At 44.0% G+C, this 22,293-nt stretch overlaps 1 long non-coding RNA gene across 1 annotated transcript in view; it reads left to right on the top strand.

The window, feature by feature from the left end:
* Positions 1–5,684: 5,684 nt before the first annotated feature.
* LOC141169322 (uncharacterized) overlaps positions 5,685–22,293 on the top strand; it is an 85,682-nt gene continuing 69,073 nt past the window's right edge. The window contains exon 1 of the long non-coding RNA XR_012252291.1: positions 5,685–5,838. This is a non-coding gene — a long non-coding RNA (uncharacterized lncRNA). The remainder of the gene's footprint in view (positions 5,839–22,293) is intronic.

Genomic DNA, 22,293 nt, shown 5'->3' on the forward strand with positions numbered 1-22,293 from the left:
GTACTGACGCGCCCCCCGGGCCGTGTGTGTGTGGGGATACCCGTAACCGGACCTGTTGTGGATGCTGGGGGTTGTAGTCTCCGTGGCGGCGACCCGGTCCGTGCCCAGGGCGGTCAAACCAAATTGCAGTCTATTTGCTGAATGTCCGACTACGCCACCCGTGGATTGCGGTCAGAGTGAACCGCCGCTGCAGGGCAGACCGCTGAGGCTGGTGTTGAGGGCGCAGCAGAGGATAGTATAACTCCCCATGGGAGGAGTATAGCCTCAGGGCAGTGAATGCGGATGTTGGGGGTGATGGTGCGCGGGAGCAGCAGTAACGACACAGAGTCCTGTAATGCAGTCCACAGTTTTTACTCACAGTTCTTTATCCACGTTACTCCAGCTGGTCATAACGTCCCACGTCGCACTGTGCTCACCAGGTGAGGGGCTCGGCCTACTCCCAGATAACTTTGGAGCGTTTCACAGGACCCCCTTTGTGTGTCCTTCCTCTGGCCTGTCATACCCCACCAGTGACCTCGCTTCTGTCCGGCTGCCTCGGGCCTTCTCGGGTGAACGTTGGTGCCGTTTCCCTGACCCTATGTGGTGCATTCCTAGTGGGTGTAGCAAGGGGCTGCGCCACATAAAATGTCACAGCCTCCGGTTTCTAGCTAAGGGTAGTTCCCCGCCTCCACTAGCTTCGGGGACCGGTCTCCCCCTTTGGCCTGACCCCCCTACGCAGGTAGATTCGGGCGTGCGGTGGCGACTCGCCGGTCCACACCCCTGGGGTCCCTTCGTTCCTTGTTCCTGGAGCCTCCTCCGCTCCTCTTCCTTCCTTCTCCTTCCTCCAGGCTCCGGCCGCTCTCTCAGGCCTGCCTGCGGAGCAGAGCTCGGTCTGAGCCTCTGCTCCCTGTCTTCTCCTCTTACTCCCAAACCTCTCTCCTTGCTCTTTCAGTGCTGGCTGGGCCTCACAGGCTAGGCCTGCCTACGGAGCAGAGCCCCATGCAGTGGCCCTTACTCTGTCACTTCCTCTCTCTGACTGAACTGAACTGAACACAGAACTAAGATGGTGCCCACCTTTTATACCTCCTTCTAAGTGCACCCAGGAACTGCCCTCTCCCTCCTTTGCACTACAGGGTCCCCCCTTCGTCGGTGTTCCCTCCCCCCACTCCAGCCAGGGACAGGGACTGTCGTGCTCTACTTGGAGCATATCGGTCGCCCTGCCCCCCGGATATGTGGTGTAATGCATGCAGGTGTCGGGGTCCTGATCCACACTCCATCCTTACCTGAGAGTGAGATATTGCACATCTGGTTGAGATGCAATACCTCTGTAGTGACCGAACCCTCAGGGCGCTACAGTACAGTCTCGGGCAGTGTAACCTTGCTCTCAGTAGTCCAGCCTCAGGCTCAGTAGTGCAGCCTCAGGCTCAGTAGTGCAGCCTCAGGCTCTAGATCTATCACAGGATACTGTAGAAGTTAAAGACTAAAAATGTTTTTCTCAATTTTATTGCAAAGGGTTTTCAATTGGGTAAAATAGAGTAAATAATTGAGACTGTACCTGGACCTGCCATGGGAGGCTGAAGCTTTCTTAGTGCCCAAAGATGGAGTTTCAGAATCCCTCCCTCCTATGTCCATGATTTGGAGTCATGTTTCTATCTACCCTCTGCACTAGCTGATATTGTAGGAAAGTTCCCAAAATTAGATGCTTAACACTTTGACAGACGATAATAATTTAAAAGGGATATTTTATTCTCCAATAATTATCTCCTCTCCGCTAGACAAGTGATACTTTTAGGAGACAAGACTGTAATAACCCTTTAAGGATATGTTTTTACTTACTTAATGGCTCTTTATTACAATAGTGCCTTATTATTATTAGTCACATATTTAGTATTGGGTTCTATGCCCTGAATTCATCAGTTTGTTAACTTTGACCATTGATCCATGAGGCTGTTGGCACCTGCTGGGAGGTGTAGGCTTTTTGTGCCACTACCGTACAAAATGGCAGCTCAAGAGAATGCCAAGAGTGTGCAAAACAGTCATCAAAGCAAAAGGTGGCTACTTTGAAGAACCTAGAATATAAGACATATTTTCAGTTGTTTCACACTTTTTTGTTAAGTATATAATTCCACATGTGTTAATTCACAATTTTTATGCCTTCAGTGTGAATGTACAATTTTCATAGTCATGAAAATACAGAAAAATCTTTAAATGAGAAGGTGTGTCCAAACTTTTGGTCTGTACTGTGTATTTTAGACTTCTCTTCACTTTTGAGAGAGTCATGTCTCCATTATTGCCCAGATATCATACTTTGCCTCTACAATACCACCATACAGTGACAGATAGGAGAACCATGCGGTGTGTACTTTTTTGTCACACAAGGTGTGGGGAAGACTAAGTGCAACACGAAAGGAAGAGGGGAAGGAAGCCCAAACACTAGGGAAAGGGGGAGTTGAGACCCCTAGGCAGATCTAATATCATTCCGCTTACTCTATCGTCCCTATATAGGTTCCACACCTATCACCGAGCAGGAACCTAATCCCTGAATGTCACTAGAGCTTGGCCCTAGATAGGGAGGGGACAGGGTGAACACTAGTCAATCCCCAATACAAACTAAAGACAACAACGTAGACAAACAAAGGGGATACACTTAGGTTAAGCAGACACCAGACAGATAACGCCAACTGTCATCCAAGGGCAACAGAGAAGAAACTAGCCAACTGCTAGAGCTCCAAGCCAACACAGTGGTACATAGAACTATCACCAGTGACTCTCTGAAGAAACTGAGAGTTTTTAACTACCAAGCAAGGGTGTGTCAATCAGCAGCAGAAGGTGGAGTTAGCTGCTGGGTCCTAAAGGAAGAAGGATATAACAAGCACAGTGGCTTTCTGCAGACGGCTCCAGAGCGACTGTCTGTCACACCTGACACACCCGCGACATTTATACAAGAGCTTTATGCATTGTCAAAAATATTGCCCTATAGTTGTATCATAATAATCAGACATTAGTACCATAATTAGTGCCACAAGGGCAGAAGTTATAAGTTCTGACCATTAGGGGAACAACTTTAGAGCAATGAGTCTTCTTCTTTCCATACTGTAAAATCGCCTTCAGCATATAATGAATTGCTCCCAACAACTTTTCAAGCAATTTATTTAGTTTGTATATTTTTTGCTAATCTCATCAATAACACCTTTTCTTTATAACTTATGCCAATAAACAGATACAGTAGCAATAGCAGCGTAGGCAATAGAAGTCACAGAATGCTGTACCGGATCACTGGGGCCAGGGACAAAATTAGTGGGCAAATGAGTAAGAAACATACAAGTCTCCATCGAGCATCAAAGTTTGTTCCATTCAGAAAATGATAAGAAAAATATATATCTTTGTACCGTGTTAGCCAGTAGATAGAAAGATATTTAGATTTTAGAGTCTGCAGTGGGTGATACCTTTTAATGGCTAACTGAAAAGATGGTAACAAATTGCAAGCTTTCGAGATTACTCAGGTCTCTTCATCAGGTCTAATTTGATACATAGACAAACAAGCTGCAGCATTTTTTCTAACTGGTGCCAGAGACATGATATTATCCAGTGTCATGTGCGGCCCCTCATAAGTCCATATTCACATCTGACAACATTTGGCCATGCTCCTGATGAGACGGTGGATGGTGCCCTAGGTGGTCTCCTCCTAGACCCGGATCAGGACATTAGGTGTTACTCTCAGCATTGGGTACAGTAACAAATAATGTCCTAGATATTCCCAACTGGATTCAGGTATGGAAAACGGAAGGAACCTTCAATGGCAATAAAGGGAACCTGTATCAGGCACCGGCTGTATGATTTCCGCCAAGTATGATTGACTTTGAAACGCTGCGGCATTTCAGAGAAAAACACATTTTAAAAGCAGCCAGGGACCAAGCTGCACAGAAGACTAGTTGGACATGTGGTCCCCAGCAGCTACTTCTTACCCCTTTTCTTTAGAGTGACAGGTGTCTCTCACATGGAGAAGCCGCCAGGGACGTGCCTGTCCGACTAGTCTCCCGTGCAACTTGGTCATACAACCAGTATTTGCTACATACTGCCCATGGATTGGGCATAGTGTATCATCTGTCAGGTTCCCTTTAATACCTTCCTCATGCAGAAAATGCCCATACCCTTTGGCTACATAAGTCTAGGCAATGTCCTGCACCAGGAGGAACCTGGGGCACCAGTATAAGGTCAGACAATGGCTCCAAGGATTTCACCCCAATACCTAGAAGCAGTCAGGAAACTATTGGCCATTACATAGATGTTTGTGTGTCCCCTTAAGCTTATGTTCCACACCGTCACTGATCCAAGGCCAAGCCGATCATGGTGGATGATGTGAAGCACAGGATCTCTAGAATCTTTCCCTCCTGTCAGTGTGAATCTGCCTTAATCTGTGCTGAGAATGGCGTGCCATCGGTGGTATTGCCAATTCTAGTGTTGGCTGGTGAATAGTAATCGAGCTGCCTGGTGTGAGTACAGGTCCTACTATCGGACGTCGGGCCCTTGTTGCCAACTTTTATTTCTGTCAGTTTGGTCACCAGAAATCCACTTCAGGTCATTTTGGCTCTGGCATTGTTCCTCCTGTTCCTCCTCACAGAAAAAAGCAGATACCGGTGCAGCTACTGGACGGCTGCCCATCTACGTTCCTGTCCAACTCTTCTCCTATATCGTGTCCTGGTATTCGCTCCATGCTTTAGAGACACAGCAAAGATTCTTCTGACATCATATATGGATGAGCCACCCGAGCCTGTGTCTCCTGAATGGGCTGCAGGTAAGGCCTCATGCTACCAGTAGTGACCAAGACCACAGCAAAATGGAAAATTCTAGAAGAATCTGATGGATAATGAGAGTAGAATTGTCTGTAGCCGCAATGTGCACCAGTCCCTCTTCTGCTCTCCAGTGCATCTATTGTTCTGGTATCTGCTTCATGCTCTTGAGCAGTGTTCCTCAACTTCAGTCCTCAAGAACCATCAGCAGGTCATGTTTTCAGAATTTCCTTAATATAGTCAAGGTGATAATTGCATCACCTGTGCAATGCTGAGGAAATCCTAAAAACATGACCGGTTGGTGGTTCTTGAGGACTGGAGTTGGAGAACACTGCTCATGAAACAGTGAAATTAAAGGGTTAGTGCCCAAATTCCCTCAATCTCTATTCAAAGGATAACTGGCTCATTGCTGTGGATCCGACCCTGAGATCAGGGCTCTATAATGCAGAAAACGGGGGTCTGTCGCCCCGTTCTGAACAGGTTCACGTGCTCATCTTCCACTCCCGTTATCATGTACGGGACTGACAGAGAAAGCCGATCGCTGCGATCAGATATTTTTGGCAATCAAAATGGTTGAGCATGAGCACCTTCGCTCTATTCAGGAGTGAGTTCAAGATGTTCCAGATCCCTGATTTCGGAATCGCGGTCAATCCGGCAGTAATCTTCAAGTTATCCCGTATGCTATGCATAAGGGTGGAATTACCATAACTCTTTAATTTCCCATCGCTCATGCTTCCTAACTGGATTGATATCCCTGAAGTGATGTGTAAATCTTTGGGTTACTTCTTGTGTAATAAAGTTTCCCGCAAAATTGGTTACCAGAAATGTTTTCTTTCTTTTTTTTTTTAATTTTTCAACATAAAATTATCCCCTAACTTCGGTCATCTGAATCACCGAACGCAAGAAATGTTGTTTAGCCTGGCCATTGTGAGAGGAGGATAATCTCAGCTTGTAATTTCTTGGAGACGGGAGACATAATTTTATTTGCACATGGCTCTTAGGGAACTAATGGGTTTGACTTGTTTATTTTAATTTTTCAGCACATGGAGGGCTGTTAACTACCGACGAGGTAAGTGAGGAGCTATGTGTTTGCGTGTCTGACTTATTTTGCCCCAAGAAATGCATTTTGTGCTCACAAAAATATCTTTTTATCAGTTGGATGCATTTTTTTAACGCTTAGTTTATATCATGACACTGTATATAAAACAGAATCAACACAAGATGTCCAAGATCTCCTACATAATAGGAAAGGAATATCACAAACTAAATGATATTAACATGCAGGGCGGCAGGAAATTTATGGTTATTTTCTTCCTTCCAAAAATAAGATTGCATCATAACGGGAGGAAAAAGGAAGGGCTTTGAAGTTGTTTGGAAGTCACATTATTTTCATTTTGTTACACAGAAGTCTATTTAGATAAATGCTACTTTATGTCTCAAATGACACAAAATATTCTTCAGCCCAAAATGTGATTTACAGAAAATAAGAACAATATTTTGTCACAAGGGCGACCCAATATGTTATAGTCCAAATATATAAATATTTTTTATTGATTTACTTGGTTTTGTGAAACTTTTTGGTAATTAGTAAAAGTGTATTTTTCATTTCCATTTAAAATTATTGTAGCTGTCGTGTTTGTGTGTACACGAGGAAAAACACTATTTTTTGTCAATATTTGACTTGTAGCCTGCATTTTTCACCCGCTATAGATTCTATCTCTAGTGGCTGACTAACATCTATGATATCTCCCATAAAAAGCACTCGCAGACATGAGAGATTCCTGCTCTCCTGTCTATATGTCGCACGTATTCAGAAGCAGCAGCACGAGGAAAGCATACCGCAGCACTGAGCAGTGTAGCTGTGAACCCATCACTGGGGTGAGATAACCAATAAAATGCAGCATGGAGGACATTATACAGCAGTGCCCAGCAGTGTAGCTTTGAATCCCGCACTGGTGGAGAGATCAAACACTTATTAAAAATAGCAGCATGGAAGACATTATACGGCAGTACCCAGCAATGTAGCTATGAATCCATCACTGGTAGAGAGATCAAATATTTATTAAAAAGTAGCTGCCTGGGGACATTATACAGCAGTGCCCAGAGGAGTAACAATGAATCCAAAAATGAAGGTAAGATAAAGACTTATTAGAAGGCAGCACCATGAAAAACACTATAAGGCAGTACCCAACAGTGTAACAGTGAATGCAGCAATGGAGGAAAGACAAACACATATTAGAAAGAAGCACCATGGGAAACACTGTACAGCAGTACCCAGCAGTATAACAGTGAATCCAGCACAGAAGGTGAGGCAAACACTTATTAGAAAACAGCACCTTGTAAAAGACTATAAAGCAGTACCCAGCAGTGTAGCAGTGACTCCAACAAAGGAGGAAAGACAAACACTTATTAGAAAACAGCACCATGGAAAACACTATAAAGCAGTACCCAGCAATATAACCGGGACTACTGTAATAGAGAAAGATAAACACTTATTAGAAAGAAGCACCATAGAAAGTTCTATACAGCAGTACCCGGCAGTGTAACAGTGAATCCAGCAATGAAGTAGAGACAGACACGTATCAGAAAGCAGCACCATGGAAAACACTATATAGCAGTACTGAGCAGTGTAACAGTGACTCCAGCAATGGAGGTGAGAAAAACACTTATTAGAAAGCAGCACCATGAAAAACACAATGTAGCAGTACCCAGCAGTGTAACAGTGAATCCAGCAATGGAGGAGAGATAAACACTTATTAGAAAGCAGGACCATGGAAAACACTATATAGAAGCACTCAGCAGTGTAACAGCGAATCCAGCAATGGAGGAGAGATGGACACTTATTAGAAAGCAGCACCATGGAAAACACTATATAGCAGTACTGAGCAGTGTAACAGTGAATCCAGCAATGGAGGCGAGGTAAACACTGATTAGAAAGCAGCACCATGTAAAACTCTATATAGCAGTACTGAGCAGTGTAACAGTGAATCCAGCAATGGAGGAAAGATAAATAGTTATTAGAAAGCAACATCATGAAAAACACTATAAAGCAGTACCCAGCAGTGTAACAGTGACTCCAGCAATGAAGGAGAGACAAACACTTATTAGAAAACAGCACTATGAAAACACTATAAAGCAGTACCCAGCAGTATAACCGGGACTACGGTAATAGGGAAAGATAAACACTTATTAGAAAGAAGCACCATAGAAAGTTCTATACAGCAGTACCCGGCAGTGTAACAATGAATCCAGCAATGAAGTAGAGACAAACACGTATCAGAAAGCAGCACCATGGAAAACACTATATAGCAGTACTGAGCAGTGTAACAGTGACTCCAGCAATGGAGGTGAGAAAAACACTTATTAGAAAGCAGCATCATGAAAAACACAATGTAGCAGTACCCAGCAGTGTAACAGTGAATCCAGAAATGGAGGACAGTCAGACACTTATTAGAAAGCAGCACCATGGAAAACACTATATAGCAGTAACCAGCAGTGTAACAGTGAATCCAGCAATGGAGGAGAGATAAACACTTATTAGAAAGCAGGACCATGGAAAACACTATATAGCAGTACCCAGCAGTGTAACAGTGAATCCAGTAATGGAGGAGAGATGGACACTTATTAGAAAGCAGCACCATGGAAAACACTATATAGCAGTACTGAGCAGTGTAACAGTGAATCCAGCAATGGAGGCGAGCTAAACACTGATTAGAAAGCAGCACCATGGAAAACACTATATAGCATTATCCAGCAGTGTAGCAGTGACTCCAGCAATGGAGGAAAGATAAATAGTTATTAGAAAGCAACATCATGAAAAACACAATGTAGCAGTACCCAGCAGTGTAACAGTGAATCCAGAAATGGAGGAGAGATAAACACTTATTAGAAAGCAGGACCATGGAAAACACTATATAGCAGTACCCAGCAGTGTAACAGTGAATCCAGTAATGGAGGAGAGATGGACACTTATTAGAAAGCAGCACCATGGAAAACACTATATAGCAGTACTGAGCAGTGTAACAGTGAATCCAGCAATGGAGGCGAGCTAAACACTGATTAGAAAGCAGCACCATGGAAAACACTATATAGCATTATCCAGCAGTGTAGTAGTGACTCCAGCAATGGAGGAAAGATAAATAGTTATTAGAAAGCAACATCATGAAAAACACAATGTAGCAGTACCCAGCAGTGTAACAGTGAATCCAGAAATGGAGGAGAGATGGACACTTATTAGAAAGCAGCACCATGGAAAACACTATATAGCAGTAACCAGCAGTGTAACAGTGAATCCAGCAATGGAGGAGAGATAAACACTTATTAGAAAGCAGCACCATGGAAAACTCTATATAGCATTATCCAGCAGTGTAGCAGTGACTCCAGCAATGGAGGAAAGATAAATAGTTATTAGAAAGCAACATCATGGAAAACACTATAAAGCAGTACCCAGCAGTGTAACAATGACTACAGCAATTAAGGAGAGACAAACACTTATTAGAAAACAGCACTATGAAAAACACTATAAAGCAGTACCCAGCAGTGTAACAATGACTACAGCAATGAAGGTAAGACAAACACTTATTAGAAAGCAGCAACATAAAAAACACTATAAAGCAGTACCCAGCAGTGTAACAGTGACTTCCGTACTAGGGTGAGATAAAACACTAGAAAGTAGCAAAATGGTCTCTATGCCTCTCTCAATCTACTCCTCCATCCTTTTCTTCCTCCGCTCTCCATAAACTTTCATAGGCAGCTATAATCTAAACCTTCAATGAACTGGCCATATGTCTTGCTTTTAACAGGATGATTAAAGCTGTATTTCTGTGTCAATGATGAATTCAGGAGTCAGGCAAAAGAAGTGGCTCAGAAGTGTAGAAATGATCATTTTCTGATAAGATGTATTAGAAAGTTTCTTACATTTGCTTGTATTATTGATTTGGGCTAATTTTGTGCTTCATAATGAGATATCGGTTGGTGATCCCAAAATACCTTTTGTGACATTGACGACACATTTCACTTTGTGATTTTAAAATCTATTTTGTGCAAAATAAATTGGATGTCTTTAAAAAAAAAAATGGTGCTCCAAGGGTTTCCAAGAGCCAATTTTATCAGTATAAAGCCCCAGTGATGAGAGAGTTTAATCCAATGACTTCGACTTGACTTGATGGAGTCATCCACCCATTTCGCCTCCCCACGGACATGACTTCAAATGCCAAGAGGCGGCTGGGACTACGGGCCACAGAGTTGTTTTTGTGAAATGACCACCCGATGTGGTGAGCCCCCCAGCCGACTGATACATATTTAGGGAGACTATTCCTGATGGTTACTCATCCTTTATATCATTCGGAATCTATGGAAGCAAATATAAACTTTAATATTAGATCCCTTCGTATTTTCGGAGAGTTTTGCCGTCTCGACTGCTTAGTGTTTGTTTTCTTTTTTCATTGCCTTGCGGTTTTTAACTATCAGCACCTCAAGTGTCGGAGGAACATGTTTATCCTTCCAAAATGATCCTTCACCATAACTACAAAAAAAGACAAAAAAAAATAAATTTGACTACCCGTACGGCCAGGTATGGGGTGGGGATGGGGGATTTGCCGGTAGCCATTATGTTGTTGTGACTTTGCAATGAACCTTATTGTAGCACAAGAAGGGATTTGTCCTCTTCCTCAGGAGCAAATACATTTTGGTTAACCGCAGTGGCGAACTCAGTCAAGATACTTATGTCAACGAATCCATTTTCTTAACAAAGTGACATTCTTAAGTTTCTAGGGTAACAGACAGGATTGTAAGTAATAAGGTGTTTATTACCGAGGCCGTAAATCTCCGTCTATAAACATGTCAAATATCCTATTAAACCGGCTGCCGTTTCAGAGCCACAATAAACTCTGTATATACTTTTATGGTCCGTAGTCACGTTGACGTTGCCCTTTAAAATGGTTGTTGATTTAGAAGTTACCACCGACTCCTGCAATGTTGGGATCTTGACCTTTGTTGTGTTTTCTTTACAAATCCTAAAGCTGGTTATAAGCCGTGTACCTGCTGGGACTTTATACCAAATTGTTATGTACTTTATTTCATTAAAAAAAAAAAAATCCCGGCATCTCGTGACTCAGCTGGGTGCATCGTGCAAAATGCTCCTGCTCTCATTTAACGGCTTACTGGTATGTTACAAAAAAAAAAGAAAAAGTGAAACCATTTGTCTATTTAACGCCCTATTTATAAGCTCGTCTGGGAATTTAACAGCAGAGGACTGCTAATGGAAGATGGTGCAAATGTCCAAAATAGAATATTTTCCTTTGAGTTTTGAGTTTTTGACCTTACTTGTGCCATGGACCCCTTTGGCGCTATGGTGAAGCCGGGGGCGTACTTGTAAATTTGGGAGCCTTATGGTCTGAATTGTGCCCTCATCTGCCTTTAAACAACCAACTGGGTTCTAATGTTCGCGTTGCAGGGGCCAAATGTGGTTGACCGAGGTCTACACCTACCATGAATGACAGGTCTTTTTTTATGTGTGTTTTGTGATTCCGTGGCAGAAAGAGAAAGCTGTCCCCAGATTCCTGAGGAGGCAGGTGTTCAAAAATCATAAAATGACTACAAAAGACCTGCAGCAAGGTGTGGTGGCAGCAGACACTGAGGTTTCAGTTTGCACAGCAAGTCACATATTAAATACCAAATGTCTCTCTGTCGAACTCCAAGACAAAGATCTTTACTGTCCTAAAAGTACGAAAAAAACCAGCTCTAATATGCTCAAACCATAAATAAATCATAGAAACTTGTGGATTCTGTTCTATTCAATGATGAAACAAACTGGAAATTTTGGGGATTATGAATCAGTGAAACATGGTGGTGACTCCATGATACCTACTATTAAGCATGATGGTGGCTCAGTGATGCCTACAGTGAAGGATGGTGGTGGCTCCACTATGCTTACTGTAAAGCATGGCTGTGGCATGGTGATGCCTATAGTAAAGCATGGCGGTGGCTCAGTGATGCCTACAGTGAAGGATGGTGGTGGCTCCACTATTCTTACTGTAAAGCATAGTAGTGGATCGGTGATGCCTAAAGTGAAGCATGGCAGTGGCTCGGTGATGATATTTGGAGAAGTGAGTAGATGTGGACAGATGCGCCTGCCCACAGTGTGCCTGTTCAGTATTGAATCACACAGAGGTCACGTGGCATGCCGCCATTGGCAATGCACCACTTGGTTAAGCTTATAGACCATTCTCAGTATTGTTCGGCATACGTAACATATTCAGGACTGGACGAGCACCCCAGCATATCTTTGGGTTCTTCATTAGGCAAATGATAGTCCGTAAAGTTTGTAACAAAGACAACCCCATTTGGAGGTGACTTTGTTGTTTTCTACTATCTACGGGATCTACAGTTGTATATACCCTTAGTTACTTTTCCTTTATTATTTTAAATGTCGCTAAAAGTGCAGCTAAAAAAAAAACAGACTGATACTCTGTCGAGAGATATATATGCTATATGTTAATAGTAATAATATTTGGGGCCACCTAGTGGCTGTGTTGTGTGTTGCAGCCTCTCAATGGCTTTGCTTGGATGTCTGATAATGTAATGAATAATGAGAAATTGGAAGCAGTTTGCAAAAATATAATGATAATTTATTTAGGATCTGCCCACATGTACAATGATGGCAACAAAGATGACTATGTAATTGTAGGTGGACTTGTTCTATATTCATGGACCCTTGGAATCATCTCTGTGAAGAATATTGGAGATATAATTCCATGTCAACCATTGAATCCTATAGAATAAACCTGGGTAGATAGGACTGGGATAGAAAAGAGAGAGCACTACCTGAGCGTAGTAAATAAAATAAAATTATGAGATATTTAGGTACGTCTTGTATGTGCTTACCTGAGCTGGTTGTGCAGATTTAGACTCAACACTAAAATGCTCAGGTGCTCGTTGCTCGGGTCGAGCACATTGGAATACTCAGGTGCTCGACCGGAGCAACGAGCCCAATGTAAGTCTAAGGGAAACTCGAGCATTTTTCAGGCGGCTCCCCCCGGCGGTCTGCAGAGGGCCTAAAAATTGCCCAAATCGATGGAAACAGTGCTCAAATGACATGGGAACAGCATGGGGAAGACCCCTGGAAGCATTTCTGACTCCCAGATCACAGCTGTCAACAAAGTTGACAGAGTATTACGCCACTTTTACGGACTCAAAATAAATCATACAAAAACAAAATCAAAATAGATTTTCCTGGGAAATATGTTAAGGAACATCCTTTCCAGGGTAATGACTTGTACATAAGGCAAAATAAATAACCAAAAACAAAAATACTCCTCCACACCTTGGGCTATGTTCACACGTAGCATTTTTGATGCGTTTTTGCACTTTTGGATTGCTTTCAACCATGACAAATGCATTCACCGGGAAATGTCATTTTAACATTTTACAACCTTATTTGGCCATGTGGTGTGTGAAATATCATTAGACACATCGTGTTTCATTTATGAAGGAGGGACTCTAAAAGTCACAAAGCCTATTTTCATAGGGCCATCAGGCGGCTTTTACTATTCTTAAAGGGCCAGCAGTCGGCCCTCACAATTCTTATAAAGCCATCAGCCGGCTAGGCTTTGTTGTTCATATTATTAAAGAGTGGGTCTCCTATACTGTTATTGCATATGCAGTGAGTGGCAGGGCTGCCCAAAATTTGGACACACCCCAATACCCCTTTAAAAATTGGGAGGTACTCCAATTCCCCTTGGAAGAGACGTAGAGGAGGGCCTCATAAACAAATGTTTCCATTAGAAAGGAGCGGGCCTTTTATACTTGAAATGCCCATGCACTAAGTGTATGGGCTGACAAACATTTACCCCTGGGGGGTATACATGAACATACTGTATAAAAAAATTTTTTTTACGGGCATCATAAACACCCTTTAAAAATATTATGTGGATGTTGCATCACGGACCACGGTCATCCTGATGATATGGTGGTGGAGGATGAGGATGAGGAGAAGGAGGAGGATAAGAGCAAATAGCCAAAATCAGGAAGCGTATACCCTTGTCTGGGTGTGAAAAGGTGCATGGGAATACACCTCCCAAGAAAAGACACTGGATTTGAGTTTATGTTACGCTGCTATCATTCCGTGGTGTTGAGAAGTCTGGCCCAATCCAGCCCTTGTTCATTTTTATAAGAGTCAGCCTGTCAGCATTTTCAGTTGACTGGCGGATGCACTTATCAGTTATAATTCCACCAATGACACTAAAAACCGGCTCTGATAAAAAGCTAGCGGCAGGACAGATCCAGACCTCAAAGGCATAGAGAGCCAGTTCATTCCACGTATCCAGCTTGGATACCCAATAATTATAAGGCACAGAGGAATCATGGAGGATGCTGGTATGGTCGGCAATGTACTCCCTCAGCATCTTCCCAAACTTTGAACTCCTTGTGAGAGTACCCCACACCTCAGGGCCTGTGCGATGGGAGGGTCTGAGAAAACTGTCCCAGAACTTTGACAGTGTTCCCCTGCCTCTGCTGGATTGGAGTTGTGTCTCTCTCGCCTGTACTCCTAGGTTGTCCAACGAAGTGTGCCCTCTGCCGCCAGCATTTTCAGATGGGAATTTTTTTAATTGTTCCGCAACAAGGGCCTTCTGGTACTGCCCCATTTTTGTAGACCTGTCCGCCTCAGGAATAAGAGATATAAAATTATCTTTGTAGCGTGGGTCTAGAAGTGTCACCAACCAGTAATGACTGTCATCCAAAATTTTGAGAACGCGAGGGTCATGGGAAAGACAGCGTAACATAAACTCAGCCATGCGTGCCAGACTGCTAACAGGCAAGACTTCCGTGTCCTCACCAAGAGGACAAGTGACCATGCTCTCCTCCTCCTCTCTGTCCTCAGTCCATCCACGCTGAACAGACGGTATGACAGTTGTGAAGGTAGTACCGTCTATAGCGCAGGAAACTAGCTCCTGTTCTTCCTCCTGCTCTTCCTCTTCCTCATTGTCACCCAATCCATGTTGTGGTGAGATGAGGCTGGGCTGTGTGTAATCACCCGGTATGGTTCCTTTCGCCATCTCATTGTGCTCCGCCTGCAATGCATCCTCTTTGATTGTGAGCAGAGAGCGTTTCAGAAGACAGAGAAGTGGGATGTTGACGCTAATTATGGCATCATCGCCGCTCACCATCTTGGTGGAGTCCTCAAAGTTTTGGAGGCTGGTACATATGTCTGACATCAATGTCCACTCCTGAGGTCTTATGTGTGGAGTCTGAACTGAATACAGATGGCCTTGTTGATGCTGGTGCTCAACAACTGCCCTCTTCTGCTCACAAATCCTTCCGAACATCTGCAGTGTAGAGTTCCAATGGGTGGGGACATCACACAATAGTCTGTGAGCCGGAAGCTGCAAGCGCTGCTGAAACACGGCAAGGGCGGCGGAAGCTGTAGGAGGCTTTCTAAAATGGGCACACAGGCAGCGTACTTTAACAAGCAGATCCGGCCGCTCCGGGTTGGATTTGAGAAACCGCTGAACCACGAGGTTAAGCACATTGGCCAGGCATGGTACGTGTGTGAGCTTGCCTCGCCTCAGAGCTGACACCAGGTTCCAGCCATTGTCACACACGACCATGCCTGGCTGTAGGTTCAGCGGTGTGAGCCACAGATCTGCCTGCTCTTTCAGAGTTGTCCACAACTCTTCAGCATTGTGTGGTTTGTAACCTAAGCATAGTAGCTTCAGCACAGCCTGTTGTCACTTGGCTGAGGCAGTGCTGCAGTGCTTCCAGCTTGTGACTGATATGGTCATTTCGGAGATGGAGGCTGAAAAGGAGGAGGAGGCTGAAGAGGATGAGGTGCAGGAGCTGTAGACTGTGGGGCAAACCTGATTGACTTAGGGCCCGCAATCCTTGGCGTCAGGAGGACGTGATTCGTCCCAAGGTCCGACTGGGTCCATGCTTCCACTATGTTAACCCAGTGTCTGATTCCAGAGTGACAGTGACGAGCATGACGGAGCCAGGTCTGATATAGACGTGATAATGCTGTGCGGCCAGCCAATCACTGTAATGCCACAACCAACATGGCTGCAGTATTACAATGAATGGCAAGCAATCCCTGCATGTTCATTGGCTCTGTAAAGAGCGCCAAACAGGCAGGGAGGGGACCTGAGCTCTCGCCGAGCAACCCCGGAAATACTCGGCGAGCACCGAGCATCTCGAGCAGTGAGATGCTCGGGCGATCACCGAGCAGTAGCGAGCATGCTCGCTCATCACTACTCAACACTAATTACAATTTCATAGTAATGGGGGTCTCCATCAATGGTTTGCTGCTTGTTTGGAGGCTGTGGTTGCGTATTTGTCCTAGCCCAACAGTTGCCTCCACGTGGTGTAAGGTGGCTAATGGATAGTAGTCGATGGGAGGTATGTGCCACAGAGATGGCTGGTCTCTGTGATGTAGCCCGGAGTGTTTCTCTAGTGCACATAAGCACTAAGAGGATCGTTTGGTGCACCTGGGACCGGATTATGGGTAGAGAATGGGCGGGTCAAGCTACCCACATACCTCACCTCTGGGTGTGGTTAACAGCCTATAAAATGGAGGCTGTTGTTTGGCACAGGGTCTGTGTTTGGAGGGAGAGGGACTCCTGTGTGTGTTGTCTCCAGACTGAGCTGTGTGCTAGATACGTACCAACCTGTGTGATCACAGGTCCGGTTTACCAAAGACTTTGCTTAAAGGACTGTTTTATTTGTTTTTGCCTGCCCTAAAGGCTGTTTGTTTGCATTTTTCTTTCTAACCGGCTTATGAAGCCAATAAACCGCTATGAACATTTAAAAGAACATGCCTCTTGTTTGCTTCACACCGCACCTGAGTGAGTACAAACCCTGCAGTGGCTATAGGTGAGGTATTGACCCGGAGGCACTCCCGTTGGAAAATGGAGTCCCCTGTTGTTTGGCACATGTTCTGTGTTTGGAGGGAGAAGGCCTCCTGTGTGTGTTGCCTCCAGACTGAGCTGTGTGCTGGATACGTACCACACTGTATGACCACGGGTCCAGTTTAACAAAGACTTTGCTTAAAGGACTGTTTTCTTTGTTTTTGCCTGCCCTAAAGGCTGTTTATTTGTAATTTACTTTCTAACCAGTTTATGAAGCCAATAATCTGCTATGAACATTTAAAGGAACATGCCTCCTGTTTGCCTCACACCGCACCTGAGTGAGTACAATCCCTGCAGTGGATATAGGTGAGGTGTTGACCTGGAGGCGCTCCCGTTGGAAAATGGAGTCCCCGGTGAGGAACACAAGTTAGTTCAGTCTGTCCTAGTTTCTATGGTCAGTGGAATGGGAGGCTGAGGACCGCTGTTCTCCCAATAGGTGCAATGGTACTAGAAACTAGGACAGACTGAACTAACTTGTGTTCCACACCAGGGACTTCATCTTCCAACGGGAGCGACTCCGGGTCAATCCCTCACCTATAATCATTGTATCCTATGTGGCATGGAATTATAAACCCCCCTTCAGTGTGCAGTTGTAACAGAACAGCTAGCAGCAGGAGGGGGTCAAGAGACTGTGAGTGGCAGATATCACACCTCAAGCCAGCTCAACTCAAAACAAAGGACATGCTCACCTTGTGGATCCAAGCAATGCGATTTCTTTTGTTCAGACAGATAGGAATTTCATACAGATTTATGGAAATACTATACGTCCTAGCCATACGTCAAATATATTTCCGAGATCCCCAGAACATGGTGAATGTCTGCCAGGGTCTCGGTCAGGTTTAGCACATAGGTATAGGGAGATACATAGAACAGCTATTCGGAAACTAATAGTATAGCTGTGTTTAGTCTCCATGCATAACAGGGTCCCGGCTGGATCTGATTACATAAGAACCGCCTCCCTAGGACCGTCCATGAGTTATTACCCATCTGAAGTTTTGGAGTTATTATCTGCCAGGGACACAGGAAGGGGACTCAGGTTCAGCCCAGGGGACAGGAGATAAGTGACCCAGAGGGTTTTCATCTGACTGGTAACTGGCTCTTAATATCTGCATACTTTTGTACCACAGCTGTTGTGTTTGCATCTCTGACCATTATGTATGTATAACCCTTGTGTATATAGCGTATTGTCTAGTGTGCCCTTAAGGCGATAAAATATATAATTTAACCTTGGGCTGCTCTTTTATCTCGATCCACGAATCCATACATCCATTGTTCGGTTAATTCTCATGCTATCGGGGCTGGTTTCCGGCCCAATGTAATTCCCAATAACAGACCAGGGCTTATATCAAATAGGAAATGGCGGCTTTACTGGGCTGATAAGGATCTGTTCACTGGGCTAGTAAAAGGGGCCTCTCAGCCTGTCAGGGTTGTGAGTGAGTGTGGTGCTATGTCAGTGACTGAGTGGGCCACCTCTTCTCACTCCCGGTACCTTCCTGAACCCATGCGGATAGGGGGTGTCTGTGTAAAACTGTACCAATCTGACCTTACGTGTCCCCGAGGGCGTGCGGAACATCACATTGGGGCAAAGTGCGGAGCCGTATCACGTGATTCGTCTGACATAATAGTGACATCAGCCAGGTGGCGAGTTGGGAATCCTTCACAATCTCTATAATATTTTTCAGGGTCAATTATGAATTCTTTTCACTAATTCTTACTACGGCCAGATGGTGGCCGACATACTGGTGCCTGTTATACAACAACATGATTTGGGGTCGGTTTGTAGTCTGAAACCATGGAAACACATAGATTTGCATAGGAGCAGTAAACTCAGAACGGCAAAAGATTTTTTATTTTTTTTTAGGAATATTTTCAAAGTGGATTCATTTTTTTATTATAGAAGTTACATAGTTACATAGGTTGAAAAAAGACCTAGGCCCATCAAGTAAGTTCAACCTTTCTCCACAAATTATTAACGAGGCAGTAATAACAGAAGGTATAATGAAAATATTAGTTGCAAAAGTCTACATACCCTCTCCATCTGCTAAGCCATTCATTTAGTAAGATGTTGGGTTGAGTCATGACTGAGGTGACTATGTAGGTATGGAGTGTTGTTTTTCAGAAATGTGACCCCATTCCACAGGACTTTATAAGCACACTACCTATACTGTATGCCATACAGTTTTATTTGTGACCGGAGGTAAAATAAGGTAGCGCAGGGAGGACCTGACATTTGAGGTTTGTCTTGGCAAATTATCCATCTCATCCTCAATATACGCTGCTGCGTCTGAGCATTGGTGCAATATAAAAAGAAGCTCCTGGTATCAGTGCTCATTCTGTAGCCTGAATGCGTCTACGTCAGAAATAGACAGAAAATGTCATCAAAAATACCAGCGAGACGTCCAGGGTCTTTAGTAAGGTTTATAATAGTCGTTAAACTGTATTTTCTATGTCCCAGTAGGTCACTCCCTGATCTGGGTTATATCTGTCATTGGGAGATGGTTCCACTACCAGAGATACATTTATATAAGAAGGTTCCATTGAAATAGCGAGATCCTTAGGGTTTCAAAGGGACCATAAATAAATTTAAAAAATATATATTATAATATATTCTTTCCTACTCGTAGTTTTAGGCAGGATTTGTACATGGGGGATTTCAGGTGCATTAGTGCCCACAACGGGAATGGCAACATATCAAAATTTCCCTTTTCTCACCTTCATTTACTGATTTACTCTTTTAATTTTTTTATTAGAGAACGCTCTGGGTTATTTGTTAATATCCCTTTAATATCCCTGGGAGTCTAGAGTGGTTTAGAGGTTATTGATAGCATTCATGTAATATCCCTGGGGGTCTAGAGTGGTTTAGAGGTTAATGATAGCATTCATGTAATATCCCTGGGGGTCTAGAGGGATTTAGAGGATAATAATGGCATTCATGTAATATCCCTGGGGGTCTAGAGGGGTTTAGAGGATAATAATGGCATTCATGTAATATCCCTGGGGGTCTAGAGGGGTTTAGAGGATAATAATGGCATTCATGTAATATCCCTGGGGGTCTAGAGGGGTTTAGAGGATAATAATGGCATTCATGTAATATCCCTGGGGGTCTAGAGGGGTTTAGAGGATAATTATAGCATTCGTGTAATATCCCTGGGGGTCTAGACTAGTATGTGATAGTATTATTGTAATATTTCAGGGAGTCTAGAGGGTTATACATGTTGGTGATGATATTCCTGAAATATCCCTGGGGGTCTATAATGGTTTATAGTAGTATTTTTTCCATATTCCTGGCGGTTTAGAGTGGTTTAGAGTTTGGTGACTATATTTTTCTAATATCCCTAGAGGATTAGGGTTGTTTAGGGTAAGTGATAGTATGAAAGCAGCATCTCTGGATGTCTAGAGAGGTTTAGAAGTTAGCAATAGAATTCATGTAATATCCCTGAGAATCTACAGTAATTTAGAGGTTACTACTAGTGTTGAGCGAGCACCGAGCATTTCCGGGTTACTCGGGCGGGAGCTCGGGTTTCCGCCCTGTACGTTTGGCGCTCTTTACAGAGCCAATGAACATGCAGGGATTGCCAGCCAGTCACTGTAATGCTGCAGCCATGTTGGTTGTGGGCATTACAGTGATTGGCTGGCCGCACAGCGTCACCTCGAGTATTTAAAACCGGGCGCCGCCATCTTGGACACAGTCGCTCCGGATTAGACAGTGTAGGGACAGCGCTGCTGATTTAGGGAGAGATATAAACTGCGAAATAGTTAGTGTAAGGTCTGTAAAGACTGCCAGAACAAACAAACAGTCCTTTTCAGGACTAATATCCATCCCAGGTATATCAGGCAGGCAGGCTGTATAGGAGACACAGTGGTTATACCAGCAAACGCTGCATTACAGTCCTGTGTGCTCCTGTTGCTGAAATTGCTGGACTTAGCACCAGGTGTCGGGGGCCAGGAAAAATCCCTTTTTTCTCATCTAAATCCTCCTTTTTTTTTCCTCCTTCACACTGTACAAATACCCGTCTTATTAACCTTTTGGTGTCCCCCCCCCCCTCCCCAAAAAAAAGTGTGTCTCTGATTTTTCAGACACAAATATAACTGTTGAAAATAGTCTGGTGTAGGCTAGAGAAAGTGTTGTTTTGCACTTCCACAGTTCAAACCTCTGTATTATCCATTTTGGGCCATTTGTATCTAAAAAAAAAAACTGTTTGAGTGTGTCGCTCACTGTTCAGCCGCAAATCTATATATTTAAAAAAGTCTGGTATACCCCAGTAAACAATAACTGTGGTTTTGCCATCCCACAGTAAAAAATCTCTATTATTCAGGTTTTGGTATATTTTCCGTAAAGAAAAACAGTAGTGTCTCCTGACTGTTGTGACACAAAAATATATCTGTTGAAAATAGTCTTGTGTAGGCCCGACATCCCAGTGTGGTTTCGCAGTTCCACGGGTCAAATCGCTGTACTATCCAGTTTTGGGCCTTTGGTATCTAAAAAAAAAGCAGTTTGAGTGTGTCGCTCACTGTTCAGCCGCAAATATCTCTATTTAAAAAAGTGTGGTATACCCCAGTAAACAATAACTGTGGTTTTGCCATCCCATGGTAAAAAATCTCTATTATTCAGCTTTTGGTAGTTTTTTCCGTAAAGAAAAACAGTAGTGTCTCCTGACTGTTGTGACACAAAAATATATCTGTTGAAAATAGTCTTCTGTAGGCCCGACATCCCAGTGTGGTTTCGCAGTTCCACGGGTCAAATCGCTGTACTATCCAGTTTTGGGCCTTTGGTATCTAAAAAAAAGCAGTTTGAGTGTGTCGCTCACTGTTCAGCCGCAAATATCTCTATTTAAAAAAGTGTGGTATACCCCAGCAAACAATAACTGTGGTTTTCCTCTTCCACGGTTCTAATCTACTCTTTATTACCCTTTTTCCACTGATAGTGCAAGTGTAAGCTATTTTACTTCATTTACAATGGGCAAGGCGCGTGGCAAGGGACATGGAAGTGGACGTTCTGGTGATGGTTCGTGCAGAGGACGGGGCCGTGGTCAAGGTGAAAATGTGCCACAACCAACAGCCACATCTTCTCGCTCCCACTTCTTGACCGAATTACTAGGGAAGCACAGAACAACACCAGTATTGAGAACTGATCAGTGTGAACAGGTTATTAATTGGATAGCAGATAATACTTCCAGTTACCTGGGCACCACCACCTCCGGTCTGTCTTCCACACGGTCAACTCTTAGTAGCCGTGAGTCTCGACCGCATACTCCTCCTCACCCTGATGCTCCTTCCTCCCACCATGCCGAGTGTCGTCAGACAGCAAGTGATCCCACACTTGGACACTCTGAAGAGCTGTTCACTGGTCCATTTCCATATTTGGGCCCCTCGCCTGATACGCTAGAAGTGGTGGAAGAGGAGATCCCATGTTGTGATGCCCAAATATTTGAACAGCCACGGCCACAGGAAGTCGACATTGGCAATCTGTCACAAGAGGTGGACGATGACGAGACACAATTGCCAGGAAGTGAGGAGGAGGATCGTGGTGCGCAAGTGGAAGAGGAGGAAATGGTGGATGATCTAGTAACTGACCCAACGTGGAAGGAGGACATGCAGAGTGAGGCCAGCAGCACACAGGGGGA

Source organism: Phyllobates terribilis, unplaced genomic scaffold (genome assembly GCF_046119375.1).
Source record: "Phyllobates terribilis strain yellow unplaced genomic scaffold, ASM4611937v1 Scaffold_1__5_contigs__length_1240528914, whole genome shotgun sequence".
Taxonomy (NCBI): domain Eukaryota; kingdom Metazoa; phylum Chordata; class Amphibia; order Anura; family Dendrobatidae; genus Phyllobates; species Phyllobates terribilis.